The sequence below is a fragment of the Macaca fascicularis genome, chromosome 5 (genome assembly GCF_037993035.2).
Source record: "Macaca fascicularis isolate 582-1 chromosome 5, T2T-MFA8v1.1".
Taxonomy (NCBI): Eukaryota; Metazoa; Chordata; class Mammalia; order Primates; family Cercopithecidae; genus Macaca; species Macaca fascicularis.
In genome coordinates, this window is record NC_088379.1 from 149,734,925 (window position 1) to 149,754,183 (window position 19,259).

The following is a 19,259-nucleotide window of genomic DNA, read 5'->3' on the forward strand; positions in this document are numbered from 1 at the left end:
TTGCAATGCACACATATTCAACAACAGACAAATATACAAAATAGATTACAAAAAGAATATAAAACAAACCTCTAACATATCAATGGAGTGTGGTAGGGGAGGCAGCCCAATAACAAAGTGAGCAAAGACTTGAACAGGAATTTTACAAAAGAAGATATATAAATGGCTGATATATAAATAGCCAATAAAAAGACATTCATCCTCATTAGTCACCATTATGGAGATGCAATTTATAAAAACACAATGAAGATACCACTATACACACATCAGAATGAATAAATAAAATATTGGAAATACCAAATGTTGACAAGAATGCAAATTCACTAAAATTTTCATACACTCATGGTGGGAGTTTATTTTTTATTTATTTAATTTTTAATTTTTAATTTCTGTGAACACATAGTAGGTATATATATTCATGGGGCTGGTGGGAGTTTAAATTACTAGAACCCATTTAGGAAACTGCTTGACAGTGTCTACTAACACTGAACATATGCCTACCCATGACCCTGCAAATTTACTCCCAGAAATACACCTAATAGAAATACATAAATCTTTCAGAAATAAAAAGCAGATACAAGCATAAAAGAATGTTCATTACAACAGCAGCAGCCATGATAGCCAGAAATTAAAAATGACACAAATGACAATGAACATTAGAATGGATTAACCACATCGCGGTATATTCATTCAAAGAAACAGGAAAGAAAGACCACTGCCATTCACACTATGAATTTTACAAACGTAATATTGAGTCAAAGAAGACCCCAAGAAATACAGACTGTATGGTTTCATTTAAGTGAAGTTCAAGAAAATACAAACTAATCTGTGGCACTAGAAGTCAAGATATTGGTTACCTTGAAGGAGCTTATTACTGGAAGAGGGAACAAAGGGGTTTTTGGAGTGCTGGTAATATATTTTTTTATCTGAATAGGTGATAACATGTATGTGCACATTTTATGAAAATTCATCTCTCTCTCTCTCTATATATATATATACACTCATGATTTGTTCACATTTTTGTGTGATGCTGTACTTCAATTAAAAGTTTATTTAAATGAAAAGAAAATTAGAAGTTTGATGAGAGGTTTGGAAATTAACAGGATGATATGCAAGTATATCACAGAAGACAGATAAAGTCAGGACAGGCATCCTAAAGGACATACTATTTAAATTGAACTATAGGAATTATCCAGGAAAAAGTAGGTGTGGTGTCAGTGGCAGGGAACAGGTAGAGTAGAGATGGAGAGACTCTTTGGGGAAAGAAAGGATTTGAGTAGAAACCTGGACACATGAAAAGGGCATAGCTCATTCAAGATATGGAAGGAAGCCTGATGCAAGTAAAAAGATCTAGGGTAGGAGTGGCACGAAATGAGGCTGAAGACATAGGCAAGGTCTAGGCCAGACAGGGCCTTACCTGCCATATCAAGGGTTTCGAGTTCTATCTTAAATGCAATGGAAAGTTATAGATAGACTTTTAGTACAGGCCTGACATGACCTGGTTTTATTGTTAGAAGATGGCTACAACATGGAGAATTGATTAGAGGAAAGAAAGACTGGAATTGGAGAGACTGTTTAAGAGACTGTCACAGTACCCCAGGTAGGAGATGAAGATGGATTCCATTAGCCTGGACAGAGGGAATAGAGAGAAAGAAATGTAGGATGTAAATTGATGATGGGATATAAGCTATAAAGAAAAGGTACAAGTCAGGGAGGTTTCCCAGAGGTCTTTCCAGACAATTGGGTGGATGATAATACCAGCTATTGAGATAAGGAATCCTGGAGAATGGTTAGATCAAAGCAAAAGGATGTGTTCCATTTTAGACATATTGACCTTGAGAACTTCTGCAGGACATCCAAGAGGAGGTCTTAAGTAAGCATTTGACACATAAGTCGCAAATTCAGGACAGAGGCCTGAATTGAAGGCATAAGTCATTAGTGATTCTACTTCTTGTTGGCAATAGAATGTGTGACAGAATTATTTTTCAATATTAACATATGCTTTGTTTTTGTCCAAAAATTATTTTACCCTATAAACTACCCCCATTCAGGCAACAAAACTTTACCATATTAATTGTATCCAAAAAAAGGGCCAAATTCTAGACTTCTAAGTCAAAGCTCTGAAGGACTTGAGGCCCAAATTTTGCATCATAAACAACAGATTCAAAATAATACATAATCAGTTAGAATTAGTTTTCCTGTCCCAGAAAAGATAAAGGGTTTGAGGGCTGGGACAGAAAAGAGTTGAAGAAGTGACAAAAATCTACAGGTGGTTTCTCTGATAAGGGGCCCTATTTATTACCCCTCTACCCATAACTGCCCTGGGCTGACTCTTAGGAAAGGGAGAGAAAACAATGGACACCTCAGATATGCAATCAGCTTTAATATGGAGGAAGCTATGTCTCAGTTCTCATGTGAATCCCAGGGAGTTGATAGGGTCTTCAGAGGGCAAGGTAACTAAGCTATAGCAGACCGGTCCCAGACAGCCTGAGTGTTCCATGCTCCAGTGAGGCATGTGAAAATAACAGAAGTTGCTGAGAGAGAGAAGTGAGCGCTAAAGACCTATTGGTCAATATGAGAAAAACGTAACAGCCATTTCAATGGATTGATGAGCAAAAAGAAGATGGAACAAAGATGTATCAAACAATATAAAAGTCTTCTTAAAATACTATTACCTTGCCCCAAATCTACACATGTTAGATGCTAGCTCTTGCTAGAAAAATGCTGCATTAACAAACTATCCCAAACTCAGTGTCTTAAAATAATAGCTATTTAGCAAATGTGTCTGCAGGTTTGCTGGGAGTTAGCTGATCTAGGCTGATGTGATGGGGGGTAAATTCTGCTGGACATGTCTCTCACCCTTTTTCTAGGACTGGTGGACTAGTTGAGGCTTGTTTCTCTTATGGTGCCAGTGAAGGTACAAAGGTCAGCATATCCAAATCTGCATATGTTTCAAACCTCTAATCACATTACACCTGATAATATCCCATTGATATATGCTTGCTAATATCCCCCTAAGTCCCGTGGCTGAATCTGGAGTCAAGAGCTCAGAATAGCCTTGTCCAAAGTTATTCAGTAAAGAGAAGGGTGAAGAATTGGGGCTATTGATTCTGTGTCTACCACATCCATACTTAGATGAAATCCCTGGAAGTGGAGGAAGGAAATATCTATGATTTAACCACAAAAGATACAAATTAGTGACAGAAAAATAAAATCACATTGCTTGCACACCCAGGATTTTGAATTGGGATTTGATAGGAATATTACAATAGGGGCATAAACAAAATGCAAAAAGAACCCAAAGGAAAAATCTCATTCTGACATCAGAATGACATCACAAATAAGGTGACATTTGATGAATGTCCTATGAAAGATGATTAGAATTTTGAACTGAGGTTAAGTAAAAGCACAGAATCATGAAAATTATTCTTTGAAATGGCAAAGATTTCTGTGGCTGGATCATGGGATTTATTGAGTGGAGCGATTTCTCCTCAGGAGACCAGACACATGTGAGCTACGCGAATCCACAGAAGTGTTGTTATCTTTCTATTTTTTCCTCGCTTATATGAAGGACTATAGGTCAGGAACTGTGCAAGAGGAGGAATGTGCATGTTGGGGTGGGGATAGATAGGGGAGGTCTGGAAGGGATAATTCATTTCAAACTCAAAATAGCAGACTGAGAGAAGACATAGGGAGAACAGACAGAGAAACCAGTAAAGCTGGAAAAAGATAAGAGAAAACCACAACAAGACCTGTTTAACCCTAATTTCTGTGGCTTTTCTGATGAAGATGTAGTATTAATTGTTTCAGAGTTCATCAGAGATCCACGTATCTTAAATCTGAGATATAAGCCAGTTGAAAACAAACATTCCACTTGAGTGGCATTTTAATGACACAAAGGCTAAAAGGGGGGGGGGGGACATTTGCATAGCAATAACTATTATTGTTTTAAAACTGCATAGAATTTTCAGAGCCCGGAACAACCACCAAATCAGGAATTCAAACCGCACCCTGGGAAGACTGGACTTCCTTTTGTTAAAAAGAAAAACCAAAGATCTCTGAGGTTAGTTACCAGGCAGTAAAAATCAAAAGTCCAAGCTCCCCTCTAACCACTGGAATATTTGCCATGTGGACCCACACCCACCTAGGACATTGCCAAAACCCCAAAAAAGTACCATGACTAAGATCCATGTCTTTCTCTGGGTACTATTTCCACAGAAAGCTTCTTATGTCTCTTCCCTGACATTTCACAAAATAGAGAAAAAGGAAAAGAAAAAAAATATCCCTGAGGAAAGGCCAAGTATAAAGAAGAATTTGATTTGGCATTGCTTTGAAAGATTCCACTTACTTCGTCAACCCATGGAATGCTTATTGTTGAACCAACACCGTAAGAAGGACATGGCTTCAGCTTCAATAAGACTGCACTGTATGCAAAAATATTGAATAAATGGATAAATAATAATTATTGAACTCCTATTGTGTGCCAGAAATGGTAGTGAGAATTCTACATGTGACTCAAAGATCCTGACAAAGATTTCAGAAAGTAAATATTTTTATTATCCCCGTTTTATAGATGAGAAAGCTGAGGCAGAAATATATTGTGTATCTTTTCCAAGGTTGACATGATAAGAAAGTAGCCAAGTGAGGATTCAGTCCGAGCACTCTGATTCCAGGGTTCATCTGCTCGTGTGCTATGTTCACTGACTCCTAGAGAAGAAATTAGAAATAACACCACCCTTACATTAAACTTTCCAAAGAATATAAAAAGAGAGAACAATTTCCAACTCATTTTATGAGACCAGAATATCCTTCACTAAAAGCTGACATGGATATAATAAAAAAGGAAAATTACAGACCAATCTGTCTTGGGAAGGTAGAAGCAAAAAAAAAAAATGGTATACCAAAATACCAACAAATTGGTTTCAGAGAATTCATATAAACAAATAAGAAAACGATAACCCAAAGAAAAATGAGATTTCACAAAAGAAGATATCCAAATGGTTAAAAAAAAAAAAAAAGGGAAAAAGCCACATATTTTTTTAAGTGCTCAATGTCATTAGTCATCAGGGAAATGCAAATTAATGACACGACGTGTCCACCCGAATGATTACAAGTAAAAAGACTGACAAGACAAGGAGCTGGCGAGTATATAAAACAAGAGGAACTCTTGGTACAGTCACTTTGGAGAAAAGTCTAGAAGTATCTACCATAGGTGAACACATAAAATGCCCTATGAACCATACATTCAACTCCTAGGTTTTTACTCAGCAGAAATTCACATATGTGCACCAAAAGACATGTACAAAAATGTGTTTGTGACACTTTTATTCATAAGAGCCCAAAACTGGCAACAACCTAAGTAACTATTAACAGTGTAATGGAAAAATTATGATCTATTTATATTAGGGAGTACAATACAGCAATAAAAATGATCTACTGCTATACACAATAATTTGAATAAATCTCACAAATTACAACGTTGAGTAAGAAAAAAGCCAGGCATGAAAGTGGGCATACCCTCTATTTCCATTTACATACCGTTTTAAAATAGGCAAAACCGACCTATGGTGACAGAAGTCAGAAAAATACTTACTTTCTGGGAAGTGTTTGTAGCGATTGGTAAGAGAAGAAGGATGCTGGGAATGCTTTATTTGTTGATCAGGGCATTGCTTACATGGTTGTGTCCACTTAATGTTTCAAGTATAGTTCCAGAAGTAACACCTTGGTGAGAGAGAAGGTAATCCAAATTCATGGTATGTGTATCTTAAGTGAAAGTGGTTCAACCAGGTAGAAGAACACTAAGCAGATTAAATTTCAAAATCAGCTAAATATCCACAGCATCATTTATTGAGTATCCAAAATATGCATGAAACAAATGTTAAGTCCTGAGAATAAAAAGATGAAAAGACCAACTTGCTATCAGGAAATTGTTCACAATCAAGCTTTTTTGAAAAGGAGGTATAAAAATAATCTATTTCAAAACAAAGTCTGCTCTCTCGGAATTAGGCAAATAGTTTTGAGAGTATAGGGGAGTGGGGGAAGGCCCTCCAGAAGTGGCAACACTTAAATCTTGTAAGTTTTGCAGGGGAAAGGGCTTTATCAGCCCTTCATCAGCCCATCCATCAGGTGGGAGAGGGAGGGGGTCTGGGCAAAGGTATTTGAAACAGTTGACTGCATTTGCAGAAGAGGACACTGAGAGAAAGCATTGTGAATTACAGGAACATTAGGTAGGTAGGTATAACTAGAGCTGAAAATGCAAGACAGAAATAGAGGTGAGAGTGGGCAAGGAAGGGTCTCTTATTCCATTTTGGATTTTATCCTGTGGGACACTGGAGCTATTGGAGCTATTGAAGAATTTGTATTTAATCTAATGTGAAGGGTAGATGGGAGGAAGGTAAGACTGGGAAGATGAGGTAGGAGGTTTTATAAAAATTCAGGAATATAGTCAGGTTTTATTAAACAATTCAAAATCTTAGTGGTTTACAACAGCAAACATTTGCTTCTTACTGACAGGTCTGTGGGTCAGTCATGGTCAGTTTTAGCTTGGCTGGGTTGGGCCAGGCTTGGCTTGGCTCCACACTACATAGGCAGACTCCTGTGTGCTTCATGGGTTTTCCATTTCAAAATTCATGATGAAGGAGCAGTGTCTTCTCTGTTCTTCTATTGGTGGATGGCAGGAGTGCAGGGAGGTAGTGGAGTGGGAAGAAACAGGCAATATCTCCTAAAGCCTCTACTCACAGCTAGCATAGTATCCCTTCTATCCACCTGCCACCAGCCAGTCTCATGGCCAACCTCAGTGTCTATAGGACACAGTAGGATTCTCTACCCATAGGGTGAGGAAAGAGAGAATGAACACTTGTTGAACATATTAGCTCAAACTAAAACACCAGGCAAAAGATTATGAACCCCTAAACCAAGGCAGACAGAGTAGGAATAAACAAGAGAGGATTAAGAAACCTAGACTAACCAGTTTCTGGTATCCTAGCTATTCTGGCTGAACAGAGATGAACTGTCTTGTGGGGAAACTAGGAAATTAAACCAGAAGTTTTAACTCAAGGAAGTACCTGATTAGAATTGGGTAGTCAATCTAAATCAATTAACGAATTTGAAAACATTAGCCCAAGATGAGAAATTCAAGGGCAAAGCCTCTCAAAGGGAGATAATAAGAGAGAAGAATTTAAATTAGTAGGAGGTGGGGTCAGTAACAATCTTGAGCTTATTCCAGTCCTTGAGGTAATGAGCATCCTGGGAGCTCTCAAAAAGCAGCCCCAGAACAGAGAAAGAATGACAGAAAGGAAGTAGTAGGAATGGGAGAGTTTAGGATGACTCCTAGCTGGGCAAGCTAACAAATTAGGTAAATACTAGTGTCCTGCTGAATTATGAAACATAGAAGAAGAGATTTTCAGAAAAAAACTAGTATGTTCAATTTGGCATGATTTTTAAATCTGAGCCATCTAGGTGAGCATGCCTCCTACTGAGTTGACAATTAGGCCATAGAGTTCCTTCCTTTCATATTGTTTTCACATTCTAGAATTCCCTTTCTCTCCTCCGTCATCCATCCAAAGTCTAAAATTTTCATTATCATTTAAACTTCCAATGCTGTCTTCCTTCTCTGAGCTGCTTACATTTGAAATTAGCATACCTCATTTAACATGGGCCACTTGTGTTATATCTACACATGCACACATGTATGCACACATAACAATTTTGTACCCACAAGTAAACTGTAAGTTACATAATGACAAGGCCTTATGTGACTTTTGCATCTCCTTCAGAACTTTAGCACAGTACTGGAAAAATTTTGAAACCTAACTAAAAAATGCGTTGGATAATTAACTATTTTGTAGTACTTTTATGACCTAGTTTGAACATTTGAGATAATTCTTATTCTTTAAACACTTGTCCTGGTGTGTATCTCCATGACTAGATCTTTGTGCGATAAAAAAATTGTTGAAGTTTTAACCTTGATTCATACTAAGTGGCAGACAAAAGTTAACCTGGTTTAAAAATTAGGCCATAATAATCAATAATCAAGAGTCTCAAGAGTTGACAGGTTTTTTTTTTTTCCAAGATGGTAGATTAGAGGCTTTTAGCACACCTAGGCTACTTGAAAATAGCAATATAGTACACAAAGATCAACTTTGTGAGCTTTAATTCACAAAGAAAAACAAGAATCCATCAGAATTAATTATGAAGGACACCCCAGATCCCAGAGAGGAGAACACTGGCAAAGAGCCCCCATGATAGCATCGGACTGGTAAAAATGAGTGAATCCCCAGTAGGTAAGAGAGGCAGAGAGCCTTTCTCCATGACTCATCTTTCCACTGCGGATCTGAGCAACCCAGGCCAAGGGAGAACACTTTGTTTCCCCTAGGTCCTGGAGCTAACTCGGGGAGAGGCTTGGAGACACTGTAAGGGAAAGATACCAGGAAAAGCTGCAGACATTTTCCTAGACTTGTAACTGAGAGCAGAATGCCATTTTTAATGGCATTGGTAGGAATATAAATTAGTTCAGCCACTTTGGAAGGTAATCTGGAGATTTTTCAAAAGAATTTAAAACAGAACTACGATTTGACACAGCAATTCCATTACTGGATATATACCCAAAAGACATACACACTTGCATGTTCATCACGGCACTATTCACAATAGCAAAGACATGGAATCAACCTAGGTGGCCATCAGCAGTGGATTGGATTTTTAAAATCTAGTACATATACACCATAGAATACTACACAGCCATAAAAAAGAACAAAATTGTGTCCTTTGCAGCTACATGGATGAAGCTGGAATTCATTATCCTAAGTGAATTAACATAGGAACAGAAAGTCACATACTGCATGTTCTCACTTATAAGTGAGAGCTAAACATCGGGTACTGATGGACAAAAAGATGGCAACAACGAAAACCAGGGACTACTAGAATGGGGAGGGGGGAGGGGGGCAAGAATTGAAAGACTAAGTATTGGGTACTATGCTCAATACCTGGGTGACAGAATCAATTGTACCCAAACCTCAGCATCATGCAATATACTCAGGTAACAAACCTGCTCATGTACCCCCTGAATTTAAAATAAAAAATGGAAAAAAAAGAGTTGACAAGACTGAATGGTCAACTACTTGGTGGTTTCTTTCCAAGCAGATGCCAATCAAAAGAAATAATACATGTTACAAATGTAAAAGCAACCAGAAAATCTAAGTATTTTCTCATAAGTGGTTTTGGTTTTTTATATACTTTACATTTAAGTTACCACTCATTCTATGAGAGAAGGAAGTATAGAGAGCAAATGATAAGCTCAAACTTATACAACTTTTTGTTTGGAGGCAGGAATAGAAGACAGGTCTCTAACTTTCAGACCAGAGCACTAAGACGAAGTGAGTGTAAACTCCTAACCAGCTGCTTGATCCCAGTAGGGCAGGAATAAAAGATACAATTGGGGCAGCTAAAGAGAATGTTTTAAAATTTTTTAGTTCCTTTTTTAAAGGTAGGCTTTGAAAAACTTCATTTTGTGAGGTGTTCAATGGGGACCTGGAAAACTGCTCTTAGCATTTTAACATAAATTAAAAATCATTTAAGCAGACCTCTATTCAGCTCTTGCCAACTGCACATTTATTTTTCTGGTAAAGGAGGCTTTGCTGTTGCAAATGAAGGGGAAATGAAGGCATTAGAGTTTGGGCATATCAGTGAAAAAAAAAAAGAGTTAATGTGGATGTTGGATTAAGTTGCTCTCATGGCTGCAATTTCATTTATCTGGGCAAGGAATTTGCCCCCCAACAAAATACTCTTTAAAACATTCTCTGAAAACTTAAGTCATTGTGTAGAATCTGGAGTTGCTGCAGGTGTTTCTTAAAAGCTCATTAGCCCTCCAGAGAACTATGAAAATAAAATCACTCCAGACCTAATGAGAGTCAGAGAGCAAGGTGGTCAGGGAAGAGCTAAGTTAGGAGGGAGCTGTTTCAATTGCACCTGTATTGAGGGGTGGGTGACCTCCAAGAAGCCTGTAAGCTTAGTTCCATTTTGGATAAGCAACTGAAAAAGTGGGGGATGGGAATGGGGAAATGAAGGATAAAACACTGCTTGCTAATTCTAAACATATGTAGCCAGCACATTGGTGAGTTGAGGTTGGCAAAGGGTAAAACAAAATCTTGCTGCACTGCTTTCCTCAGTGACAGCTATATTTGTTGATTTTTCCATTGGCACCAAGCTTTTTGAGTCTCCACTTTCTTAATTCCGAAACAACAGAGGGCAGTCATCTCTCACGGCTGAATACAACACTCGACATCTATGTTTTCATATAGAGAAGATCATCCTCTGTGGGCCTGCAAAACATCAGTCTCACTCAGGCCTACAGAGTAGAGAAATTTATATATCCACAGTCTGCTGGGTTCAGAGACCACAGACTACACCTCTTCCTTTCCTTCTTGGCTTCTTCCATTTCCTAAAGCATAACCAATATCTGAATAGAATATGGCACATAAGGTTCTTCTCCACCCATTTTCTCCTATTAATAGAACATGGCAAAGGAAAAATCCCATGAATGTCAACAGCTAACTCAATTAAAGATAGCCCACCTGGAGTGAAAATTAATCAGTAGCCTCCTCTTTTAGAAGGTGAAAGAGAAGGCAGGAAGGGATGTCACAAGTTACCATATCATGGAACGTGAGAATAACATGAACCAGGAAGCTGCATGTTCTGCAGGGACTAAGAAGACAAGGTATATTCTATGGTAAGTAATGTAGCCAAAAAGCTTCTTTTTGACTGTGCTTAAGCTAGGACTGGCTGGGAAATAAAGCAGCTTTGTGAATATTTTATTAGTTCTTTCTTATTGGTGAAGTACTTCTTGTAGCAAAACCTTTATTAATTAAAAATGAGCTTTATAAGAATACATTTCCTTACTACTACCTACATTTCTCCTGCCAAATCTTATCCCAGTAGGCTGTGAGAATTCAACTCACTAACTGTGGTCCCATTTAAAGTATTATAAACTTTGTCCTCTTTGAAGGTACAGAGCTGAAATATTGTCCAATGTGAGCAGTCTGTAAGCTCCTTGAGAGTGAGTACCATCCATATTCATCTCAATATTTAGCACAACACCTACCATTGTCTGTGAATATATTTCAATTCATATCAACTAATATTTATAGAGAATACACATTGTCTAAAACATTTTATTAGCATGACATGAGATAAAAAGGTAATTAAGAAATTTATCCCTATTCCCAAGGTCTTTCTACAATAGAAGAAGGTGATCAGAGATGTACAAATATTACAGTAATGCCAGGTGAAATAAGAGAAGTATGGTGAAAGAAGTACAAATCATGAAAGAATTTTAAAGGAGAGAAAAAGCCTCTCTTTCTGGAGGTATCTGATATGGTTTGGTTCTGTGTTCCCACCCAAATCTCATATCGAACTGTAATCCCCAGTGTTGGAGGAGGGGCCTGGTGGGAGGTGATTGAATCATGGGGGTTGTTTCTAACGGTTTAGCACAATCCTCCTAGTGCTGTCTTGTGATAGTGATAGAGTTCCCAGAAGATCTGATTGTTTGAAAGTGTGTAGCACTTTCTGCTTTGTTCTCTCTCCTGCCAGTCATGTGAAGATGTACCTGCTTCCCCTTTGCCTTCTGCCATAATTGTTAGCTCCCTGAGGCCTCCTCTCTAGAAGCAGAAGCCTGCACACCCTGCAGAATCATTAGCTGCTTAAACCTCTTTTCTCTACAAATTACCCAGTCTCAATTATGTCTTTATAGCACTGTGAGAACAGACTAATACAGTATCCATGAAAGCTAACTAGAGCCAATGATTTTTGAGATAACCCTGACAGATAAACAGGATTTAAATAGGCAGAGCTGAAAAAGAAAACTGCTTAGTGTGATACGCATACAGAGAAGAATGATTCTGTTTGACCAAGGAAAAGGACACATAAAGAAAAGTGAATGTTAAGGCTGGAAAGGTGGATTCAGTCTAGCAGTGTTTTCTCAAGTTGCAGGTTATGAATGGATAAATATTGTCTGTTGGTATTTGGTATCTATTCATGGCTCTTTCTATTCCATATTCTGGTCCCATATGTCAAGCTCTAGAAAGCTCAATATTACATGTGCAAGACTCTTTTGCAGCTTAGGTTTTATATATTATTTAGAATCTGACAATGAGATGTATTCCTATAGAGTTTGGAAGGCAAAAAGGAGATGTGAGCCAGTGGTGTGCAGCAGTGTCAGCTAACAAGATTGAAAATTTGGAAGACATTTCAGAGAGCATTCCAGGAGCCTAATTTTCTGAGGTTATGCCGGGAAATCTCCAAAGTTGAAAGATAAGACACTGTGCCTTGAACACCCTACAACTATGAAAAAGGCAGTATTTGGTAGTGTCTTTCCATTCAGAAGGCAATGTGTATGAATGCGGCATCTGAGTGTGCTCCTCCTATCCAACCACCAATTGTATCAGTTATCTATCACCTTAATAATGCTATGAAACAAACCACTTCAAAATATAGTGGCTTCAAATGAAACTCATTTATTATTTTTATATCAGTCAACTGGGGACTTACTATTCTGGGATAGTCCCAGCTGGGAAAACTCAGCTCTTTCACACATGGTGTCATATCTTCCAGCAACCTAATACTGTTCAGGATTTGGAAAAAGATACAAACACACAGCACCTTTTTCAGCTTCTTCTTCAGTCAAGTTATCTGTTATCCCATTGACCAATGCAAGCCTCATTGCTACGCCCAACAACAGATAGAAAGGGACTATAAAGTTACAAGTCAAAGTGTATAGATACATGGCAGCCATTAAGTGGGGCCATTAATGCAATCATCTACCAAACTGAGTACATGTTAAAGCTGCCAGTTTTGAGTAGGGCCCAGAATAAGAGAAGGCTCTGCAGCAGTCTAGGCTGCAGTTCAAGAAGCTCTGGCTTTATGACCCAGTATATCTAATGATTTTTAAATTGTTACAGATGCAGATACTATACAGGCACTCCAGCAAGTGTTGATAGGAAAATCCTAAAATTATCAGAGCAAGCTATTTCCCTCTTGGGAAATACGTATTTAACAAATACTCTTGCTACATTGCAAACTCGCCACACACTAATACACATGGCCTTATGAGGAGTTCCCTATAACTAGTCAATTGAAAAAGAAGAAAAAAATGTCAGCCTGGTTTGTAGCTGACACCAGCCAAAACTGAACTGCTGCATATTAAAACCCCAATTGTAAGTAGCCCAATACAAGGACAATCAGAAAAAGCAATATGTTCAATGAGCAAAATTTTATGCATTTTTTTGTCTTTTTTTTTTTTTCTTAAGAGCCAATTTTAGTTGAAAGAAAAAGCAGAGGAAGGATTAAAGGTCACTTGAGCTGGTAGAAACAGATGTAAACCTCAGAGAATATCTGCACGGGAGCCCACACCTTTGCTGCCGCACAAAGGCAGAGAACCACAGTGCATGAATAACAGGAAATGTATGTTTAAGAAGTCATGTGGCATGCAACGTGAAAACTAGGAAGCCGACTTGCCCTCTAGGTGGAAGGTCCAGTAGCGGCTTTCCACTAGGAAATTATCCAAGTCATGACACCAAATATGTTAGCGGTGGAAGAGATCGGAGTTACACCAAGTTACCAGTGGCCTATCTATGGGTCCATAGCAACTTCAATTCTTGCCTCCTCAGAAGACAGAATTCGACTGAGTGGCATAAGTCAGAATTAGAGACTGAGGCAAGCTTCAAAGCAGGAGTGAACGTTTATTAAAAAGCTTTAGAAGAGAAAGGAAAGGCCGGGAGAGAGAAGAAGGAAAGTACCGCTTGGAAGAGGGCCAAGCAGGCAACTTGAGAAAGCAAGTGCACCCAATGAGCAAACTTAAATAGTGCATCTGGCTCTACACTTTCCCTGAAAGGAGAGAGAGAAGGGTTTCAATCTACAGTCCATGGGAAAGAGCTAATGGCTTGGCCAGTCATGGATGGGAAAGAAAAAAGATTAGATAATTCGTTATGCGAAAGTCTGGAAAAAAGACCTATTGCTGGACTCCTCAGAATGGCAGAGTAGGAGAACATTTGCGTTCCATTGAATTCTCACCACAGGGCTGGCTTCTCCACTGAGGAGAATCCTACCTAGTGAGGAGAAGAAAACCTGTCCTGTGGATTTCATTTAGCCTTTTTCACTGGCTACCCTACGGCTTGGTCAATAAGCATAGAAACTTACTGGCATGATAGCAGAGATGGAAGTGATGCATGACTCAGCAATATGAACTTTCTCTCACCAAAGAAGATGCAGAAAATGATACTAATGAATATCTGCTACATCAAGGAAACAGCAGAAAACACAAACGCCACGTGTACACAAACACACACACACGAGAGATGTGAGAATATTGTATCCATAAAATAGAACAGGTATGGTATTGAAAAAGGTAAAATTATTTTAGAAATAATTAGAAGTTTAAAATATAACTCTTGATTTAAATAATTAAATATATAGACTAGATAGAAGAATGGAAAAATATAAATATCAAATAACTAAGCTTGAAAATTGAGATAAAAAAATTATCCCAAAACACAGTAGTAACACAGTACAAAGATATGTGAGTAGAAAACTGGAGACATAAAATGTGGATGTAAGAATTCTCATATTCAAAAAAGAGTCCAAATAACCAAAACAATCCTAAGCAAAAAGAACACAGCTGGAGGCATCACACTACCTGACTTTAAACTGCACTACAAGGCTATAGGAGCTTAAATAGCATGGTACTTGTACAAAAACAGAGGCACAGACAAATGGAATAGGTTAGAGAATCCAGAAATAATGGGAGTATACTTACAACTATCTGATCTTTGACAAACCTGACAAAAACAAGCAATAGGGAAAGGACACCCTATTCAGTAAATGCTACTGGGATAACTGGCTAGCCATATGCAGAAGATTGAAATTGGACCTATTCCTTATACCATATATAAAAATCAACTCAAGATGGATTAAACATTTGAATGTAAAACCCAAAACTATAAAAATCCTAGAAGATAATCTAGGAAATACCATTTTGGACATAGGACGTGTCAAAGATTTCATGACAGAAATGCCAAAAGCAATTGCAACAAAAACAAAAATTGACAAATGGTATCTAATTAAGCTAAAGAACTGCTGCACAGCAAAAGAAACTGTCAACAGTATAAACAGACAACCTATAGAAAGGAAAAAAATATTTGCAAACTATGCATCTGACAAAGGTCTAACATCCAGAATCTATAAGGAACTTAAATTAACAAGCAAAAAAACACCACCATTAAAAAGTGAGCAAAGGACATAAACAGACACTTTTCAAAAGAAGACACACATGGAGCCAACAAGCATATGAAAAAATGCTCAACACTGCTAATTATTACAGAAATGCAAATCAAAACCACAATGAGATACCATCTACCACCAGTCAGAATTGCTATCACTGAAAAGTAAAAAACAACAGCTGTTGGTAAGGTTGCAGAGAAAAGGGAACCCTTATACACTGCTGATGGGAATGTGAATTAGTTCAGCCATTTTGGAAAGCAGTTTGGCAATTTCTCAAAGAACCTAAAACAGAATTGCCATTCTGCCAAGCATTCCCATTATTGTGTATGTACCAAATGAAATATAAATTATTCTACCTTAAAGATACATGCACGTGTATGTTCATCATGGCACTATTCACAATAACAAAGACATGGGATCAAACCTAAATGCCCATCAGTGATAAACTGGATAAAGAAAATGTGGCACATACACACCGCGGAATATATCCAGTCGTAAAAAAGAATGAAATCATCTCATATGCAGTAACATGGATGAAACTGGAGGGCATTATCGTACGCAAACTAATGTAGGAACAGAAAAGCAAATACCACATGTTCTCATTTATAAATGAGAGTGGGAGCTAGCCATTGAGTACACATGGACACAAAGAATGGAACAACAGACACTGGGGCCTTCTTTACAGCGGAGGGAGGGAGGAAGGTGAGGATCCAAACACTACCTATTTGTACTGTGCTTTTTACCTCGGTGACAAAATAATCTGTATGCCAAACCCCTATGACACCCAATTTACCAACATAACAAACCTACACATGTACCCCTGAACCTAAAACAAATAAATAAATAAATAAAATGATGTGGGAAAAAGGTTTAATCATAAGAACTCAAATACAAGTTTATGCCAAACAAATCTGAAAATTAGTTGAAATCGATAATGTAGTAGAAAAAACTGAGTAAGCAAAGTTGACTCAAAAATGAGCTGACACCCTGAAAAACCCAATAACTATAAAAGAAATTAAGAAGAAATCAAAACTCTAGAAAGGACACAATTCCCAGACAATCTTCTGGGCACATTGTATTAAACTTACAAAGAACAGATAATTCCTGTATTATTCACACTCTTACAGAACATAGAAAAAAATGGAATGTTTTCAGCTCATTCTACAAATTTAACATCACAGTGTACCATAACCAGATAAAAATAGAAAGAAAGAAACCCACAAAAAAATCAAAAAACCCAAAGACAAATAGAGGCAAAAATCTCCCCAAAAATATTGGAATTTTTTATATTATACTTTAAGTTTTGGGATACATGTGCAGAAGGTGCAGGGTTATTACATAGGTATACATGTGCTATGGTGGTTTGCTGCACCCATCAACCCATCATCTACATTAGGTATTTCTCCTAATGCTATTCCTCCTCTAGCCTTCCAACTCCCAACAGGCCCCAGTGGGTGATGTTCCCCTCCCTGTGTCCATATATTCTCATTGTTCAACTCCCACTTATGAGTGAAAACATGTGGTGTTTGGTTTTCTGTTCCTGTGTTAGTTTGCTGAGAATGATGATTTCCAGGTTCATTCATGTTCCTGCAAAAGACATTAACTCATCCTTTCTTATGGCTGCATAGTGTATACGTGCCATTGTGTATATGTGCCACATTTTCTTTATCCAGTCTAACATGATGGGCATTTGGGTTGGTTCCAAGTCTTTGCTATTGAGAATAGTGCTGTAATAAACATACATGTGCATGTGTCTTCATAGCAGAATGATTTATAATCCTTTGGGTATATACCCAGTAATGGGATTGCTGGGTCAAATGATATTTCTGCTTCTAGATCCTTGAGGAATCACCACACTGTCTTTCACAATGGGTTGAACTAATTTACATTCCCACCAACAGTGTAACAGCATTCCTGTTTCTCCACATCCTCTCCAGCATCTGTTGTTTCGTGACTTTTTAATGATTGCCATTCTAACTAGCATGAGATGATATCTCATTGTGGTTTTGATTTGCATTTCTCTAATGACCAGTGATGGTGAGCTCTTTTACATATGTTTGTTGGCTGCATAAATGTCTTCTTTTGAGAAGTATCTGTTCATATCCTTTGTCCACTTTTTGATGGGGTTGTGTGTTTTTTTTTCTTGTACATTTGTTTAAGTTCCTTGTAGATTCTGGATATTAGCCCTTTGTCAGATGGCTAAACTGCAAAAATTTTCTCCCATTCTATAGGTTGCCTGTTCACTCTGATGATAGTTTCTTTTGCTGTGCAGAAGCCCTTCAGTTTAATTAGATCCCGTTTGTCGATTTTGGCTTTTATTGCCATTGCTTTTGGTGTTTCAGTCAAGAAGTCTTTGCCCATGCCTATGTCCTGAATGGTATTGCCTAGGTTTTCTTCTAGGTTTTTATGGTTTTATGTCTTACATTTAAGTCTTTAATCCCTCTTGAGTTAATTTTTGTATAATGTTTACACATTGAAGGGGTCCAGTTTCAGTTTTCTGCATAGTCTAGTCACTTTTCCCAACACTATTTATTAAATACAATCCTTTCCCCATTGTTGTTTGTGCCAGGTTTGTCAAAGATCAGATGGCTGTAGATGTATGGCATTATTTCTGAGGCCTCTGTTCTGTTCCATTGGTCTATATATCTGCTTTGGTGCAAGTACCAGGCTGCTTTTGTTACTGTAGCCTTGTAGTAGAGTTGAAAGTCAGATAGCATGATGCCTCTAGCTCTGTTCTTTGTGCTCAGGATTGTCTTGGTCATACGGGCTCTTTTTTGGTTCCATATGAAATTTAAAGTAGTTTTTTCTAATTCTAAGAAGAAAGTCAATGGTAGCTTGATGGGGATAGCATTGAGTCTATAAATTACTTTGGGCAGTATAGCCATTTTCATATTGATTCTTCCTGTCCATGAGCATGGAATGTTTTTCCATTTGTTTCTGTCGTCTCTTATTTCCTTGAGCAGTGGTTTGTAGTTTTCCTTGAAGAGGTCCTTCACATCCCTTGTAAGTTGTATCCCTAGGTATTTTATTCTCTTTCTAGGACATAAACTATCGCATAAATAGAACCAATGACAAAAAGCACATGATTATCTCAACAGATGCAGAAAAGGCCTTCAATAAAATTCAACAGCCCTTCATGCTAAAAACTCTCAATAAACGGTATTGATGGAATGTATCTCAAAATAATAAGAGCTGTTTATGACAAACCCACAGCCAATATCATACTGAATGGGCAAAAGCTGGAAGCATTTCCTTTGAAAATCGGCACAAGACAAGGATGCCTTCTCTCACTGCTCCTATTCAGCATAGTATTGGACATTCTGGCCAGGGCAATCAGGCAAGAGAAAGAAAGAAAGCGTATTCAAAAAAGAAGAAAGGAAGTCAAATTGTCTCTGTTTGCAGATGACATGATTGTATATTTAGAAAATCCCATCATCTCAGCCCAAAACCTTCTTAAGCTAATAAGCAATTTCAGCAAAGTCTCAGGATACAAAAATCAATGTGCAAAACTAACAAGCATGCCTATACACCAATAATAGACAATCAGAGAGCCAAATATTGACATTTTAACTCAGTAGTGCATTAAGAGAATTATAGCATGAACTTGCAGTCTTTTTCACAGAAATGCTAGGATAGATTAACATTAGTCTGTCATTTAGTGTAATTCACTACACCAAGAGCTTAAAAAAGAAAAATTACATTATTACCTAAATACACACGAAAAGGCACTTACTAAAGCTTAATGATCACTCTTGATAAGAAAAGATTTTCTTCAGCAAACTGACAGAAGCTACCACCAGAAACCTATATGATACTTCTGATGAATCATAAAGACCACTTTCATTGAAGTTTAAAATAAGTGGAAGGTTCTGTTACTCCCTCAGTGGGAACAAACTCCAAAAAAGCAAGGTAGTAAATCAAGAAACAGAAAGATATGGGATCCAGGAAGCAGGAGATACAACACAGAAGAGAGGCAAAGGAAATCCCCG

The 19,259-nt window shown here is 37.7% G+C and overlaps 1 long non-coding RNA gene across 1 annotated transcript in view; it reads right to left on the bottom strand.

Annotated features, from left to right (window-relative positions):
• Positions 1-19,259, bottom strand: part of LOC135971011 (uncharacterized) — a 116,904-nt gene that overhangs the window by 54,063 nt on the left and 43,582 nt on the right. The window lies entirely within an intron of this gene.